The sequence below is a fragment of the Vulpes vulpes genome, chromosome 6 (genome assembly GCF_048418805.1).
Source record: "Vulpes vulpes isolate BD-2025 chromosome 6, VulVul3, whole genome shotgun sequence".
Taxonomy (NCBI): domain Eukaryota; kingdom Metazoa; phylum Chordata; class Mammalia; order Carnivora; family Canidae; genus Vulpes; species Vulpes vulpes.
The window spans coordinates 88,353,013-88,367,990 of NC_132785.1; positions in this window are offsets into that span (position 1 = coordinate 88,353,013).

A 14,978-nucleotide genomic window follows, 5' to 3' on the forward strand; every position below is an offset into this window, starting at 1 on the left:
AAAGTTAACCAAAGAGTAATCTAAGGGAGAGAAAGTCTTTTTCTTCTTGTAGTAATTTTGTAATGATTAAAGCCAGGACAACAACAGTGATTTTTTTTTTTTTTTTTTAAAGGAGAGAGAGAAAATTCAGGTGTTGTAAATTTAATAGGATCTACAGAGTCACTTCTTTTCTGGGTAAGGAAAGCTTATAGTTCTAACCAAACTCAATCTACCCTCCCCCAAAGTCACAGTTGGGTATGAGTTATTTCTTACGTACAGTACATTTAAAAACCAAACAAAGCAAAAATGCTTCTGTCACTCCATAGTAACTCCCTTCTCCTTCTACACTTCTTTAATAAATGCCTTTCTTATCTCTCTGACCATGTGAAGTGATCAGAACAATCTTCACGTAAGTGATGCTGCATCAGGGAGGGCTAAATGGTTAAAGTAGATCATCATTTATAATCCAAGCCAGGGACTGTGTGGGTAAAGGGACATCATACTCTCCCCGAGGACCTAAGGAAATGGGTGGTGAAAGGAGGAAAGGGGAAATCTGGGTTCCATCCAGATGCATAAGTCAAGGGCTAGGAGAAAGTTTCAATGACAAAATGATGGTGGTAAGCACCCAGGAAGATGCTGGGAAGAAAGGAGATAAACACAGAAAAGGGACAGGAAATAGAAGGCAAACTGATTTACACTTTTGCCCCTGAAGAACCCATGTTAGGAATTAGGATTCTCCATTTTCCCTCATGAAATATACTAAAGACAGGACACAGGGACTTAGCATAATTTACCTTATTATTTTTTAAGTAAGCATTGAGCACCTACTCTGTACCTACTACTGTCCTGGAAACCATGAGATATTCAAAAGAAACATCAACCTTGGCTCTTGTCCTCTCTGTATCATTCATTCTCCCTTGGGTAAGCAAAAAACATGCATAGGAGAGAGTAATGGAATAGTGTGAAGTAGCATTAGACTCTAATCAGATCTTCCAGTTGGGAGAGACATATATATATATATATATGCATAACATGACAGGGAAGAGAGGGATGAGTCCCCTAAAACATGGCTTCTGTTAGATCATTCAGCCCATCTTCTTTCATGTCAGGTCCTAGATCTCCTTCCTGGTAGGCAAGGCCCTCCCTACTTGATCCCTGCAGATGAGTGTTTGCTCAGTGTCCCCAGACAACCTACCCTCCTTCTACTCTGCTCTTACATGTGCCTCTGAATCTTCCCTGTGCTGCTCTCTCTAACTCAGATCATTAGTCCTAAGGCATATTTTATACCTTGTCTCTGTCTACTGTTCTTTTTTTTTTTTCTACTGTTCTTTATTAGACTCAGCAGTTAATGCACAGCAGGAAGTGGTTATTGAACATGTGCTTTCTGGAGCTCATGAGTTGAGCATTTAGGTGCTTTCCAAATACTTGGCACTCAGTGGAGAAGAGATGTTGCATGTGTGTGCATGGCAGAGGAGGAGGACTGCTCTTCACTTTGGGAAGCATCTATTTTCATGTGTCTGCAATCTGGAAGCGTCCTACTGTTCTAAAAATTAAAAGTGTCTCAAGACTGACACTCCAGCTTCACTCAAAGTAGAAGGAAATGAAATTCTAGTTTAAGGACCATTTCTCTTCCTTCCCCTTACACTCTCTTAAACACTTAGCCAACATGACATGAAATTTTTACCTTTTTACAAAAAGATCTTCGAATGGAAAATGATGCCATTCAAGACAACTTTAAGTTTTCTAGAATTTGATGTGCATCCACAAGAAATGGGAACTCAGGAACATATATTTTTATATAGGTCAATAAATAAATAAATTTTAAAAACTGTTCTGTCCAATAGAAAGGTAATATAAGCCACATGTATAATTCCAAAATTTCTAGTAGCCACAATTTAAATGGGAAAGTAGTGAAATTGTTTTTACTTTATTTAACCCAATACACCTCAAATTATTATCATTTCAACACATAACCGATATAAAAAATTTTTAATGATATAACTTACACCAGCATTTGTACCGAGTCTTGGAAATCTGGTGATTTTTGGCACTGGTCACACATCTCAGTTCAGACTCACCATATGTGGCCATTGGCTACTGTAGTTCGTAGTGAAATATTAGAACAATAAGAGGATTCCAACTTCATCTAACCTCATTCCTTGTTACAAGGAATCTGGGGTTGGGAGGGTTAGGTGCCTTGCTTTACATAATCTCATAGTGATTGCATCAGGCTTCTAGGCAGAGCCCATCCACCCTCACACTCACCTTCTGTGATGAGTCTGCATGGATGATGCAGGCAGCTGCCTCAAAATGAAGCACGACGTTTAGAGATTTTTTTTTAAATCACCACCTCCTAGAACCCTTGGACCCCCCCAGTAGTATATTAAAAATAAAATTTCAGAAGAAAATAGCCCAACACATACTATTTTAATACTTGGAAATGACAGCCCTATAGGCCATTTGCTAATGTGTGCCCCATGGCCCACGTGTTTTCTGTTCAGCTGTATCTGAGTCTGCAGGGCACCCAGCAGAGAGAGAGGGCTAGAGGCCCAGAAGGCACTGCTGTGCATTGCCTGTCCTCTAGGGATGTGTGGGAGTGGTACTTCTCCATCATCTATCCTTCATCTCACCCACATCAGCTCCTGCCAGCATCCTGAGGACCAGGATTCTGCTTTCCACGATTAATCTCAAAGACCTTCAAATAACTGAGTGACCCTTTGTCTTCAATCTGCACATTTTGCAGTGCTTTATATTCTGAACCAAGCCAAAGCTGCTTGTGGGGAAAATGACCATTTCAAAAACAGAAAATGAGACCAATAGAAAGAGAGCATCGCTTCCAATAATGAGGACATCTGGGAGTAAACGGAATAATGAGGGCATCCTTGCACCTGGATTGATGAGACAGCAATCAGCCATGTCATTTCAAAAAAACAACATAAATCTTTGATTTGTATTTTGTTTTCAATTGGAAGAAAATGAGTATGGTTCTCTAGGGATATATAAATTAGAGCTCTTTACTGAGGCCAAAGAGATGATACACTTTATATAGTGAGCTCTGTGAGTCATATTTCGATATACAAAAAAATGCCATCATAGAGGCTAAGGCTTGGGGCTACTGTTGAGATGCCCAGACACCATACTCAGACTTTAATAAAAATGTACTCTGTCTGATTCTTCATTATTGATTGTATGATGAACAACATCATGCAGCCTGAAGTATAAATAAAATGAAAAGAGAAATAAGATCAGCAGAGAGAAAAATCAGTGTCTATTTATGTGTGTCTGGCCACAGGTCAAAATCAAGAACAGGACAAACTATGTGTGTGTGTGTATATGCGTTTATGTGTGTGCACGTGCATGTGTGTGTGTGTGTGTGTGTGTCTGAAAGTAGGTAGATAGATATGCTGGATAGCTTCTGTTTGTCCCTCTGGACACCCTGTCTGCTCTTCTCCACCTGCCCTATGCCCTAAGAAGCCAGCTTAGATGTACTGCACAAAGGGGCTCTTTTGCACCTGGCTTCTATTCGTTTCAGCTGGTGGGGTCACTGGTAAAAGATGGGAAGAATGAAGGAGCATGAGATTGGGGTATTTATTTTAGCCAGCCTGCTCTCTCTAGGGTCCTTTAGGCTGGCTGCACCCTTTAAGATCACAGCTTCTGGGACACCTGGGTGGCTCAGCAGTTGAGTATCTGACTTTGGCTCAGGTTGTGATCCTGGAGTCCCAGGATTGAGTCCCAAGTTGGGCTCCCTGTATAGAGCCTGCTTCTCCCTCTGTCTGTGTCTCTGCCTCTCTCTCTCTCTCTGTCTCTCATTAATAAGTAAATAAAATCTTTAAAAAAAAATAAGATCACAGCTTCTGTCACACAGTCCTCTCCATACAACTCTGTTACCAGTTCCCTTCTTGCCAGTGGGGCCTTGGGTTGGTAATGGCACCCCTTGTTATCAGTTTCCAGGCAGGCACTATCCTTGTTTCTCTGCACCCAGCCCCACTCCTTTATACTCAGTCCTTTTATTAACTATTCTCTAAATATCTAATTTGAGTTTATCCACTATTTCCTTCTAAATCTCGATTGATAAAGTAGGTATGCATACATTTCTTGCTCCAGAAACAATGGCTCTTCTCTCTATCAGTATAAAATGTCTTTGAATTTTTCCATTGCACAGAATTTTAAGTCATTTCCCCAGAAGCAGACCCTGAGTTGAGGATTTGTGTGCAAGAATGTTGTTGAAGAGATGTTCCTTAGTTCTGTAAGGGAGTGTGGTGGAGGAGAAGGATGGGGAGGGAGAGGCAAGATAGGGAAAGTAGAAAAGAAGAAACCAGCCAAGCGTATACTTTCAGGCAAAGTCTTAACCTCAGCTAAATCTTGAATGGAGCTCTGGTGCATAAACCACATCTTGGAATGTGCCCTGACTTGACTCAGGGGAGCTGGGCTTTCAGTTTCCTGCACCAGGGAGTCAGGGACCTAAGAGCACCCAGGAGAACACCATCAATTTATACTTCATATATATTCCCTGTAATATGAAAGTAGGGAGAAAAAAATGAAAACTAGGGAAGGGGTGCCTGCTGATTATTAACTGGCTTAATAATAGAGTTATTAGGAGAGAGGAATGAGAATTGCCTCAGATGCTAAAAAAGCTTACAACAGATGCTAAGGAGATACATCCTTTGAAAAACACTACATGCAATCAAACAGTATTTGCTTTCAATTGACTCAGTTAATGCACTTTAATATTAGTAAAAATCAAATTAGAGCTTACTCTTCTTAAAAAGCAGAGGCATCTTTGTGGGAATCTTAATTACCAGATGCAGGTAGTAGTTCTATGATATGTGTGCATGTGTTGGGGGGGGGGGTACGTGTATCAACACTTGCCATTTCCCTCTGAAGCTTCTAACACTTGGAAATTTGTCATAGAAGCTTTTCTCATCTGCAGTTCAAACACTTTTTTCAGCAGGAATTTAGCTGAAGTTGAAATCACCATCTGGCATCTCATATTGAACCAGGTCCTTTGTGTGCCAAGAACTTCTTCTTTTGGCAATGACGTTGACTGTGATCTTTCAAAAATGTTTCTTGGGTTGGCAGTCTTGACTGAACAGAGCAAGCAGCCTGTCTTGGAATTTAGGAAGAGATATGCTGAGCAAATTGTTGCCCTGGGAAGAAAAGTGCAAGGTGAAAAGTTGAACCTTAGGTTTTGAAACCCCAGAAGCCCTATCTTTTATTACTGAGCTAAAACCAGCTAGGGGGAAAAAAATCTCAGCAATATAATTAGTAGCAGCAAAACGTTGCACATGACCAACAAAGGGGGTATTCAATTCAAACCAATAAATGCTCTTTAAGCACTCTCTAGGTGTGAAGTATTATCTTCCCTGCTGTAGGGGAGGGGTCTCCCTCCCAAGTAATTCACTACCTGGGGGCTGAAGGTGCTTAGGTAGAAACAAAGAAGCCTATACTGACAAACGAACATAGCTGACACTGTCTGCCTCCTCCTGAATGCCTGGGGATCCCTTTTTACCCTTCCTGTTCTCCTGCATCAGTCTTGACATACTTTGCTTCCAATGGTTTGTACCTATGACTCTCCTGGATCGGATGTCCTTGAGCACTACAAATGTATTATTCCAAGAGAGGAAGTGCTTAGGAGCAGAGTTCCTTGCTAGGGACTAGTTGGTGTAGGGGTAAGAAAGCCCAGCCCCTTGCCCTGGAGCAGGACATAAAACATTCATCTTTCTCTACTAAATGAGTCTGAGCCACTCCCTCTGGGACTTTGTCTAAAGCCTCACTTGCTCAGTCCCTTTCTCTTGTCTGCTTCCTTCTCTCATTCACTTGCCAATCTCTTCTGGGAACATTTCCCATAGAAAACACTTTCCTACAAATCCTCCTCCCAGGATCTGCTTCTGGGAACCTAACCTAAGACAGGAGCATAACAAGAATAGAAACAAAATGCTATGAGAGCAAAGAAGAAATGGCTAATTCTGCATGGATACCAAGGACCTTTCCATAGGTATTTGAACAAGGCCCTGAAGGGTAATTTGGATTTTGCCAGGTAGATAGAACTGAGGAAAATCACAAAATATCTAAGGATGATACATATATGTGCAGCTCTAAGGAAGGTAATAGTAGGGCGTGATAGGAAATGGGAGTGCTAAGGCAGACTTGGAGTAACTGAAGATGAATCTTGAATGTTATTAAAGAGTTTAGACTTGTTAAATATTGGTGATAGTGAACCATTCATTATAGGTTTCTGACCAGGGAAGAAACATGATACATCTCAGAAAATAACTGGATGGAAAAATAAAAGATGAGTTGGTAGGATAAGAGATACACAATGGAAGCCAGTGGGGGGCGGGGTGTCACTATTCCAGGTGAGGATAATGAGGGACTGGCTTAGGGCATGGGAAGGAAAAGGGAAGGATGGATCTAGAGGTTGAATGAATAGGCTTGTCAACTAACTGGATGTAAGTGGAAAAACAAGAGCTATCCAAAGTGACTAAATGTTGGCTTGGATCAAAGAGTGAACGGTGGTGCCTTCAACCAAGAGATAGAACCTAAAGGGAGAGAAAGACAGATGGGAGAGAGAAATCAGTGAGGTCATTTTTGGATATATTGAAATTGGATTAGACATCTGAAAAAAAAATCCCTAATAACTCAAAAAAATTTGAATGAAATCTGAAAATCATCTGAGAACAAAAACAATGAAAAAATGGGATATTGGGGGAAATTAGGATATTCAGAGACTCATGAAGTTCTAGTTCAAGGTTAGACCACAGAAACACTTTTTAAAATTAGCTGCCTGAAAAAAAAAATAAAATAAATAATAAAAATAAATAAATAAAATTAGCTGCCTGGGAGGTCAGTAAATTGAGTATCTGCCTTCAGCTTAGGTTATGATCCCACAGTCCTGGGATCAAGCCCCGCACAGGGCTCTCTGCTTAGCAGGGAGTCTGTTTCTCCCTCTCCCTCTGCTCCTCCTCCAGCTCATGTTCTCTCTTACCCTCTCTCTGTCAAATAAATAAATAAAATCTTTTTAAAAAAACTTCGACACCCTTTAAGAATAAGAACACTTAAAAAAAAAAAAAGAAGAAGAAGAAGAAGAAGAAGAACACTTAAAATTCACTTGTGACAACAGCGCAATGATTCAGTTTAACCAGGATCTTACTTTGCTGATGAAAACTAGAGTGCGGGTCTGTATGGTCTAAAGATTAGATCTAATATATTAAATTTGTATGACTTTTTGGAGCATTCTGCAAAAGCAGACCCCCATGATACTGGTGCTGAAACAAGAAGAAACATCATGCTTTTAGTGTTCCCAACCTATCATTTATCTACGGTAACACGTGACTGGCGGAGGAACTGCTAGAGTAGAGTAGTATTTCCATCAACTGACAGTGGCCATTTCCTTAATTATTGCTGTTCATTTGTTGATGGCCTTGCATTGACTTAAAAAAAATAATTCAATATGTCCATGCACTGTATTGACATTTCAAGCAGCACACAATTAAAAGCAAAAGCTTCGGTTAAAATGTTTCAGTTTAAGGAAAAATCTACTTTATAGAAGATACATTGTTTCAAAAGACAAATAATTTATAGGGCTACAGAAGGTCCCCCTACTCTGTAACAATGTTACATTGAAACTCTTCTCTTTGAGAACCCTTGATACTTAGAGCAAACAATACTTCTTTCTACCTTAGGTAAGATGTAGATTTTAGACACCAAAATACTCCTAGAAATAACACAGGAAAAGATGGTAGAAAATGTAAGGAGCAAGAGAAAGAGAACATTAACTGTGTTTATTCATTCATTCTCTTTTTCTCCCTCCTACCTCCTCTTCCTCCCTTCTTTCCTCCCTCCCATTCCCCCTCCTCTACTTCCAGGAACATATGAGGATCTACTGTGTGCCAGAGAGTATACTAGGAGATAGAGACACCATACTGAGCAAGGGAAACATATGTGATCTCCATCCTCAGAGAATTTAAGTCTATTATACTTGATTTCAGATTCTACTTGTAAATAAAGGATAATATCACTTGTCCTTCACTCCGGTTCTCTCACGTGTTCCTATTGTATATTAAAGCATACTAGGTTCACCCATTTTGGGGGCAAATATGTCATGCATAACCCAACTAGGCTACCTTCACTTGAAATTCAGTTCTATCATTTTTTAAAAAAGACTTTATTTATTTATTCATGAGGCACACACACACACACACACACACACACACAGAGGGAGAAAGAGAGAGAGAGAGAGAGAGAGAGGCAGAAACACAGGCAGAGGGAGAAGCAGGCTCCACACAGGGAGCCCGATGTGGGATTCTATCCTGGGACTCCAGGATCACGCCCCAGGCCAAAGGCAGGTGCTAAACCACTGAGCCACCCAGGGATCCCCAGTTCTATCATTTAATAATTGTGTACATTTGGCTAAATGACTTAACTGTTTGACCCTCCAACTCTTTATGTATTAAGCATAGATAATAGCATATGCCTTGTGGGACAGTTGTATTACATTTAGAACTTAGAATGGGCTCTGGTACACAGTGGGCAATCAACTGGTGTTACCGATTATTATTTTTGGCATGCACAGGAATAAACAGAAGAAATAGGCCACATCTTTCAAAGAGCTTATCGTTTTGCAGTTGGAGACAGGTACACAGATAAAGGCAATAAAGTGTGGTGAGTGAATGATGAAGAAAGAATATTTAGGCTATAGTTGGGGGTGGACACAAAGAAGGGAGTGGTGAATTCTTTTAGCCAACTCTTTTGAGATGGATGTAATATCAATCCCAAGTAGTTTCTTATTTCCCTGACTCTCAGGTAAATGATCCTTCCCCATTAGATGCTTGTTTTGCTTGCTTTATTTGCCCATAGTTATTTGACTGTGAATAATTATGTAAGCACAAATACTGGCCTAATTGTTGTTCCTCTTTATTTACACCCTGAATAAAGGAGCTTACCATAATTGGTAAAACTGGGTTAACGTTTTCCTCATTTCTTATGTTCAGTGACATATTACTTATAGAAATCAGAGTTGTTTGTACAAAGGGAAAATAGGCCTTTTCCTATCCCAGGAAGTGGTTTTCCTTTGGCTCATGACTGGCTAAGTTATAGTCATCTGATTTAATTCTGGTCAATAGGAACCAAGGTAAGCTGGAGGTTCTGGGAAAGATTTTTCTTAATACTATGAGACTGGTGGAAGGAAACACTAAGTATTCTTCTCTGGATGTTACTGGTCTGCACGTGATGGCTGGTACTGCTGCAGCCATCCTGTGACCACGAGGAGAGATATTGTGGATATCCTAAGGATGGAAAAGTAAAAGATGGCAATAAAGTGGGTCCCTGAAGACTCCTTGAGCTACCAGATTTACCAACTTGAGCCTTGATCCACCTCCAAACTTCTTGTTGTATGAGAAAATAACCCCTTAATTGTTTAAGCTGCTTTTAGAGGGGTTTTCTGTTAACTTTCAGTTAACTCCTTGTGGTAACTTGTCCCCAGGTATTTGGAGGCACTTCCCTGTAGGAAAAATCATACATACTCTCCCTTTTAAGCCTAAGCATGGCCATATGACTCACTCTGACAAAAGAAATATAAACAACATGATGGGTCATTTTTAGGTAGAAATTCAAGAGCCAACATAAGGTTTGTCACATTTCTTCTCCACTATGATCCGGGAAGCCTATTGAGATGGGGCCTCTGCCAGTCTGATTCCACAGTAAGCAAGACCTTCTTGTCCCTTCCATGGGGGACTTCTAGCATGAACAAGAAGAAAACTTTATCATTTTAACCTGCTGTAATGTGTTGTGACCACAGCTAATCTGGCTTAACTGCCAAACATCCCAAAAGCTATAGTGAAACAATGAAATGAAGACAAGAGCTTGAGATGCATAAGCTCAACTCTGAGTTACTGCAAAAAACAGGCTCTCCCTGCCCATTCCACACACTTCCTGTTCAGTGAGATGAGCCTCAGAATGGTAGGGAATTTAATCTGAAGAATGCTTTAAAAATGCCTTCAAGTGGATGCATTATTCAGAGTAAATTAATCACAACTTATTAAGTGTCTCTTCAGTGAGCTCACCTTATCACTTTGCCCCACCATGCTCCTCTGTAATGACCCCACTGTGCTCTCTTCTAACCACATCTACCTACGTGCACCACCCCCAGGGGGCTGAGTAATGTCTCCACAATCATAGAACTGAATTTTTGATGCACAAATAAGAAATGAGGGTGACACCTTGGTGGGTGAGACAGGAAGATAATGCGGGTGATAGCTAACACTTATATTGCACTTGTTCTATGCCAGGTGCCGTCCTAAGCACTTTATACACAGTACCTCCCTTCCTCCCCACCTTAAGTGGCAGGTATTGTTATCTCCCATTACAGATGGACAGAGGCACAGAGAGACAGGTGAAGTGTTTTGTCCAAAGTCAAGCAAATAAAATCTAGTGACACTCAGATTCGATTTCAGGCAATCTGGCTCCAGAGTTGTGGTTTTAAAAAAAAAAAAAAATATATATATATATATATATATATATATATATAGAGAGAGAGAGAGAGAGAGAGAGAGAGCGCAAGCTGGGGGAGGGGGGTGCAGAGGGAGAAGGACAAGCTGACTCCATAACCTGAACTGAAACCAAGAGTCGGACGCTCAAGTGACTGAGCCACCCATATGCCTCCAAGAGTTGTTTTCTAATTATGATACTTAACCAAGTTCTTGGGGCCACAGTTCCTGGAGAAGCAAGAGGTTAAGAGCCCAGTTTCACCTGACTGAAAACCCAGGTGGGTATTGTTTCACAATTTGCAAACATGTCTACATTCCTGGTTTTCCCAGCTGTAGGATGGCACTTTGTGACATAACTGAGGCTGGTGAAGACCCCAGCATTGAGCTGGGCCTTGATAATGTTACTGGGGCTGCTGTAGCTTCTAGGAAAATCCCCCGGGGGGAGGGGGGGGGCAGAAGTCTTGGGCTTTTGAAAAGTCATGCACAAATATGAAATGATTGGGAATGTCCCTAGGAGTCTGTCGGAGAGTATGGATGGTAAGGTGACAAGACCTAGGAAAGGCGGTGTGGAGAGTCATTTCTGAGATCTGCAGACAGAAAAGCAGCTGATCTGTACTTGATGCATTGGAAGGAAGGCTAGATAAGCCCTTTGGACCAACTGTGATTTAAGAGGTTTGGGGGTGGGGTGGCATTTTCCTGAGGCCTAAATGGTGTGCATGCATTTACATGCATATGCATAGGGAGGTAAGCGCAAGGAGCTCAGAACCTAAAATTGTTTCAGAAAAGCTTTGGAAATGTGGCTCAAGAGAGAGAACTTAGTTTGGGAAAATGCAGTTAACTACCAGCAAGTCCTTTAGGTTGTATCTCTAAAATATATTTTGAATTTGAACACTTCTCACCATCTCCACTAGGGCCACTGCCAGCAGCCCACTTGGGGTCACCATTGTGGCTCTTCTAGACTCTCTCATCAATCCAGCTGGTCTCCCTGCTTCCATTCCTGCCCTTGTCCCATCCATTTGCCTCACAGGAGACAGAGTGATCTTTAAAAGTATGCAGTCAGTTCCTATGGCTTCCTCTCACTCTTAGAATAAACTCCAAATCCTTACTACAAAAGCTGGCTCTGCCTAACACCCGCATCTCATCTCTCACTACTCTTCCCCGAAGTCCAGCCCCACTGGCCACACTTCTGTCATAGGGGCATACCAAGCTCCTTCCTGCATTAGTCGCTTCCTTTGCCAGAAGGTACCCCATCCCTACCCCCAGCTCTTTGCATTGCTCTCCTTCCCCTCCAGGGATCCAAACATGACTGCCTCCAATTCCCCAACCACCCTGTTCCCTGCCCCTCACCCTCTCTCAGCATCCTCTATACCATTAGCAGATTTCCTTTCCTTCACAGTACTCAACACTGTCTGAAATGGTCTTTTCATTCATTTGCTTATTTACAGAGCTGTTGCCAGTCTTCTCCACCTCCCAATCCCCCCCCCACCCCCATTAGCCTGACTGTGCCTTGTTCATGGCTAGTATCCCCAGCACCTAGATAAGTTTCCAGTGCACAGAGATTCCACAAACTAAGAAGTAATTTACATTTAATTTCCATCAGTAATACATTTCAAACAATTTACTTATACACCCCGGTGGAAAAAAGGAGAAAAAATTAATTTTATTTACATTTAATTGAATATTGATGTATTCTTTGGATGATGGAATGGAATAGTGATATCTGAACACAATTTTGTGAGGTTAATCTACCCCTAGAAAATCTGAAATTACATACTGTTCAGAATAAATTAGTTTTACATAGAAAATTAAAAACCCAGGAGCCACGATTGATAGGTTCCTACATTTAAATATTAAGAAAATATAATATTAAAATACTACAAAAATGTAAAATATAAGCTACAAGGTGTCTAATAAGGAGTTTATACTTAGGGCAAACAATACAATGTCAAAATCCAGCTAATCATATTTTCTTTACTGATTTCTTTGAATAATATAATGTTACTGAATGTTTATTTGGAGCCAGTTGAAATATTAACATTATACTTGGGTATTAGCTGCATTTGCTCGTTTGCCTTAGTTCTGGATTGGATTCAACATTGTTATATTTAAAGATTCTTAATGGAGAGCTCTCTAGGATATATTCATCTTCAATCCACATATGACTAAATTTGGTCATATTTGCTGATTGTATATAGAGCCCTTCCTGAGAAGTAAATATTAATGCTGACTGGTTTTGAAAAAAGAACCCTTGGGGCACCTCTTCTTTCCATTTTTAGACACCTCTGTTAGCTGCTTTAGCACTTGGGTAGAAGTGTTTTTAAAGGAGCCTGTGAAGATTTGGAAAAGATTTTATTTTTAATATCCCAGATTGCATTCTCTGCATTTGGTTGGTTTTGTTACATGTGCTCCATCTGTCTTGGAGATATGGAAGACTCAGTAGGGGAAAAATGGAAAGGGCAAAATTGTTTCCCTAGCTCCATAAAATATCTAAAAATTACTTCACATGTAGGATCTGGCGCATGGATTCCTTCACTTCTAACTTCTACACTACCCAGGTCCTGTCCATCTTCCCTCCAAAGCAGGAAGAGAAGAAATTGCTCAGTTACTCCCTGGTTAGAAAGTGTGCAATGGTGGGATGCCTAGATGGCTCAGTGGGTGAGCGTCTGCATTCAGCTCAGGTCATGATCCCAGGGTTTTGGGATTGAGTCCTGCATCCTGCTCCCTTCAGGGAACTTGCTTCTCCCTCTGCCTATGTCTCTGCCTCTTTCTCGGTGTCTCTCATTAATAAATAAATAAAGTCTAAAAAAAAAAAAAGTTGGGTCGCTCAGGGGTTGGGCATTTGCCTTAGGCTCAGGGCATGATCCCAGGATCCGGGATCGAGTCCCACATCTGGCTCCCCATGGGGAGCCTGCTTCTCCCTCTGCCTAAGTCTCTGTGTCTCTCATGAATAAATAAATAAATCTTAAAAGAAAAAAAAAAAGGGTGCAAGGGCAAAAGCCTTTCACAAAACCCCCACTTTGAAAGACTTCTTTAAGACTTCTTATCATTTCAGGTGAATTTAATGAACATACAAATTGGTTCTTTTATGATGAATACTCTTAAAGTAAAATCAATTTCCTCACTGGCTACAGTTGATCTGGGATTTCTGATATCATTCTTTAATGTTTCAGGCTAAGTACTGGATGAAAAAGCCTGAAAAACCAAACAAAACATTTCTTTGCCTATCCCCAGCTGCACCTGATAGAGAAAGAAGTGGAAATCTTACTCCTCATTGGACATTACATCCAATTTCAAGCTTCTATTATCTTTTTTAAAAGCCACTGGAGAATACCTAGTAAAGTTTTTTGTTTCTTGGAAAATCAGCCAGTTATATTGGTAATGGGAGCTCTTCATGGACAGGGTGTCTGGGAGATATAAGTGCTTTTATCCATCCCACCATTGTTTAACATTATATTTATGCATTTATTGAGGGTCTTGTAGCCTTAAAATGTGCACTTTTGGAGACTACAGATCTTCTATGATATTTGGAACACCTAATGAAATATGGATTCTTCAGTATCATCTTAAAAGGGACTTAATCTGGAGCTATGAAGTAATACTTCTTTGGTGTGTGTTTATCTGCAAATGAACAGAATTAATTCTTCAACAAGCAAAACAGCCCTGACTTTATAAGCCTACTGAATTGAGATAATGCTAGGTATCCTGGTTTGTTAATTTGGGGAGGATTATTATTTTAGAAAGATCAGAAATAAAGTATTGTCAATCAAAAGTAGATTATTAGAGAAGGTGATATTTAAATACTATATGATATTTAAGGCTGGCTTTACAGTTTACAAATCATTGCTCAAGCTAATAAACTTACGCATTAGTGCCTACTTCAATATAATATCGAATTTTCTCATATCCTATGACTCATTTGAGAGCTCTGTTCACTTGTCATCAATATCTCCTATCCTGTTACAAGACCTTGTCATCACCTAGAACTGTTTCACCTCTGGCATCTTAAACTTTGAAATTCCACTCTGACCTCAACCCTATACCCTTCCTCCCCTAACCACCATCCCTCCCATCTTAGTCTTTTTTTTTTTTTTTAAAGATTTATTTATTTATTTATTTATTTATTTATTTATTTATTTATTTATTTAACGAGAGAGTGAGCAGGGAGAGGAGCAGAGCAAGAAACAGAATCCTGAAGCGATTCCCTGCTGAGCTTGGGGTCTGACATGGGGCTTAATCTCAGGACCCTGAGATCATGACCTGGGCAGAAATTGAGAGTCAGCTGCTTAACCGACTGAGCCCCTCAGGTACCCACCCCCTCATTTTCAGTCTTGCCAAGGCATCTGGCCTTCAGCCTCCCCAACTAATAGCCTCCAACCCTCTTGGTTTGAAGGACATTCTCATTATCAGATATAAGCTCTTTACCTTTGACTTAATGGCACAGCCAGTCAACAAATCCTCAACTTTGGATCCATCTGTTTTCTTTGGCCCCAAGTTTTACTGGAGAAAATCACATAA